Below are 4,173 nucleotides of genomic sequence, written 5' to 3'. Positions count from 1 at the left end.
GCACTGTGCTAGGTGCTGAGGATGTTGAGGTACCCCAGATAAGGCCCTGGCCTCCATGGAGCTGACAGTCTACTGGCGGAAACAGTCAATGATCAAATAAAATTTCATGAAATTCACATATTTTCTTGAACACCTACTGTTAGGCACTGGAGATTTAGGGGTAAACAAAACAGACAAGTCCCCGCCCTCCTGTGACTCATTTCTAGCAAGGGAGACAGATAAAAAGTGAGGCAAATCAGAGAATTTCCGATTGAGGTGAGTGCTATCAGGAAAGTAAGACCAGTTATGAGATAGAGAATGATTTGAAAGGAAAGCAATCTATTTTAGATAAGGTAGTCAAGGAAGGGTTCTCAGAGAATGTGACAGGAGCTGAGACCTGAATAACAAAAAAAGCTAGCTAGGGACAAAGGCAAAAGGAATCAAAAGTGTTGGCCGGGCGTGGTGGCTCACGCTTGTAATCTCAGCACTTTGGGAGGCCGAGGCGGGTAGATCACAAGGTCAAGAGATTGAGACCATCCTGGCCAACATGGTGAAACCTCGTCTCTGCTAAAAATACAAAAAATTAGCTGGGTGTGGTGGCACGTGCCTGTAATCCCAGCTACTCGGGAGGCTGAGGCAGGAGAATCGCGTGAACCCGGGAGGCGGAGCTTGCGGTGAGCCGAGATTGTGCCACTGCACTCCAGCCTGGGAGACAGAGCAAGACTCCATCTCAAAAAAAAAGTGCTAAAGCCCTAAGATGGGGGCAAGAGGACTGGGCGGGCTACAGGTGGGGGTCAGGGTCTCCAAGCCTGAATTAGAGACCCTGTGTGTACCCTTAGGGAATAGACGATTTAATAAATTAACAAAACAAGGAGGCTGGAAAAGGTCAAACCCTAAGTGCTACGTAGAGGTTTGAGCAACCTGTGTGGTGTGGGAACAAAGAGGCAGTCACAGTTAATTCAAACACGTTCAGTGGGTGTGTGAGGAAAGGCTTCACAAGAGGTAGCATTGGACCTAGGTACAGTGGTACCTACCCCGACTCCTAAAATTCCTTCCCAGTGTCCTTGAGAGGTGGGGAGTGGACAAAGGATATTGGGAAAGGCAAAGCTGCCAGGGATCTGAACCAGAGGCAGTCAGATTTGCTGACAAAGGACGTCTTGCCACTGCTAAGGATGGGAGGCAGCTGGCTGCTGCCCTGGAAATGTGTGGACTGGTCCAGTCTCAGGGGATGCAGTCCATGATGGGACCTGGCTGCCACAGCACCAGGCTGCCCTGGAAGCCTACCTCCCCCATCCCACCTCCATTTAACAGTTGTGAATATTTATTTTTAATAACACAGATTCAGTTCCATCCCATTGTAATGTAAATGCATTCCCATTATAAACATTCAAACAGCCAGGCTGAACTTTCCTCGTGACAGGGCATTCAATGCCTGCTTACCTCTCTAGAGGGAACCTCTGCAGGATCTTTTCCAATTCATTTCTCTACATATATGTTATAGCTATTGAGGTAAAGAAAATGATGAGGGCTACAGTGAACTATAAAACACATGAGTGGAAAACGGGGGATTCGGGGGGAAACACATGACGAAAAACAGGTGTCCTCTGAAACAGACTTGAAAGTACAAGGACAGTAAAAACAAAAGACAAAATAATACTAAATAACATTATCTGAGAACTTACTGTCCTAAGCACTGTTACAAACTCGCTACAAGCATTAAGTCACTGAATCCTTAGAACAACCATATGAAGTAGATATCAATACTGTTACCATTGTATGGATGATGAAGCTGAGTACAGAAACTTTAATTCACTTGCTGGAGGTCACTTAGCTAGTTTGTATCCTAGCAGGGGTTCGTGGTGATACAGGCTCAGAGACCAGGCTCTTAACCACTCCTTTATACCACTAGTGTGGATTTAACAGCAACTGGTGTATAAATGTAATGGGAAGGTAATCAATTAATGGTTCTTTGCATAATTTGAAACACAGAAACAAAATGTGGTTTGCACACACTTGAAATAAAAACTAGCAGGATGGTGCCCCAGGTGCCAAACTAAGCAATGGAGAACACCAACCCATGCCTCCAGGGCCAGCTTCATGGGCGTGCCTGTTCACAGAGCTCTGCTCCTAGAAGGGGCCTTAGGCTTGGTTTAATGTAATGCTGTGGCTGTCTTGAAATTGATAATTTTATCTTTGAGCTTGTCTTTTCTAAGTGTAGTCCACTGTGACAATGGATCATGCACATGAGCAGAAGGGATATGCTAAGTGGCATCACCCACAGCCTATGGGCACTGCAGGCAATGTGCATGCCACCAAGCAGTTAGGCTGCCTGGTGTGCAGAAACACACCAGAGGGGGACATCAGGGCCCAGAGGGGGACGTCAAGCCAGTGACTACAGTGGCAGCAGTAGCAGAAGCAGCAGCACAGGTAGCAGTGGCTATAGATCTGGGAGAGAGGAGGGCCTCTGTGCAGGAACAGTGAGGAGACCTGTTGTGAGAGGCAAGCTTGACCTGTCACCAGGGCCTGTCCCTGCAGGATCTGTACAAAGATTAACGCTTTGGCCTGCACACTGGGACAGGAACTGCTGGCACTCAGGCAGTAAACTTTGCAAGGAAATGATTATGAAATAAACGAGTACCCATGGACATTGCAGTAAAGTGTATGAGAGGATTATTATAATTTTTTTTTTTTTTTTTTTTTTTTTTTTTTTTGAGACGGAGTCTCGCTCTGTCGCCCAGGCTGGAGTGCAGTGGCGCAATCTCGGCTCACTGCAGGCTCCGCCTCCCGGGTTCACGCCATTCTCCTGCCTCAGCCTCTCCGAGTAGCTGGGACTACAGGCGCCCGCCACCACGCCCGGCTAATTTTTTGTATTTTTAGTAGAGACGGGGTTTCACCGTGGTCTCGATCTCCTGACCTCGTGATCCGCCCGCCTCGGCCTCCCAAAGTGCTGGGATTACAAGCGTGAGCCACCGCGCCCGGCCGATTATTATAATTTTTCAGAGTTTAGAATCTCTGGTTTTAAAAACTGGTGCAACACAGCAAAACAAATATCCGAAGGCTTAGAAATAGAAATTAAAATTAAAGATTGTCACAATAGACACATTAAATGAAAAGTTTCAGATAAAATATCAATGAAGAAGACAATATAAAAATTTCTTCCCTGTAATTGAAGAGACAGGCCAGGCACAATGGCTTATGCTTACACTCCCAACACTTTGGGAGGCCAAGACACGGAATTGCTTGAGCCCAGGAGTTTGAGACCAGTCTGGACAACAAAGTGAGACCCTATCTCTACTAAAAATTAAAAAACAAAAAATTTGCTGGGTGTAGTGGTTCGTGCCTGAAGTCCCAGCTACTCAGGAGGCTGAGGTGGGAGGACTGCTTGAGCTTTTGAGGTCAAGGCTGCAGTGAACCATGATCTCCCATTGCACTCCTGGCTGGGCAACTGAGTGAGACGCTGTCTCAAAGAGAGTAGATCACGGTGGTCGCCGACAAGCCAAAAAAAAAAAAAAAAAAAAAAAAAAAAAAAAAAGACCAGCCTGGGCAACAAAGTGAGACCTCGTCTCTATAAAAAATAAAAATATTACAATACTAGCCAGGCATGGTGGTGTGCACCTGTAGTCCCACCTACTGACGAGGCTGAATCAGGAGGATTCCTTGAACCCAGGAGGTCAAGGCTGCAGTGAGCTGTGATCCCACTACTGCACTCTGGACTGGACAACAAAGTGAGACCCTGTCTTAAAAAAAAAAAAATGAATGTGGCCGGGCACAATGGCTCACGCGTGTAATCCCAGCACTTTGGGAGGCCGAGGTGGGCGGATCATGAGGTCAGGAGTTCGAGACCAGCCTGGCCAACATGGTGAAACCCCGTCTCTACTAAAAACACACAAAAAATGAGCTGGGTGTGGTGGTGGGCGCCTGTAATCCCAGCTACTCGAGAGGCTGAGGCAGGAGAATCACTTGAAACCAGAAGGAGGAGGTTGCAGTGAGCCGAGATGACGCCACTGCACTCCAGCCTGGGCAACAAGAGTGAAACACTGCCTCAAAAAAAAAAAGAAAAATGAAATTGCGGCCGGTGGCTCGTGCCTGTAATCCCAGCACTTTGGGAGGCCGAGGCGGGTGGATCACCTGAGGTTGGGAGTTCGAGACCAGCCTGACCAAAATGGTGAAACCCCGTCTCTACTAAAAATACAA

Source organism: Hylobates moloch, unplaced genomic scaffold, assembly GCF_009828535.3.
Source record: "Hylobates moloch isolate HMO894 unplaced genomic scaffold, HMol_V3 SCAFFOLD_7, whole genome shotgun sequence".
In the NCBI taxonomy this organism is placed as follows: domain Eukaryota; kingdom Metazoa; phylum Chordata; class Mammalia; order Primates; family Hylobatidae; genus Hylobates; species Hylobates moloch.
This window is presented reverse-complemented; position numbering follows the sequence as displayed.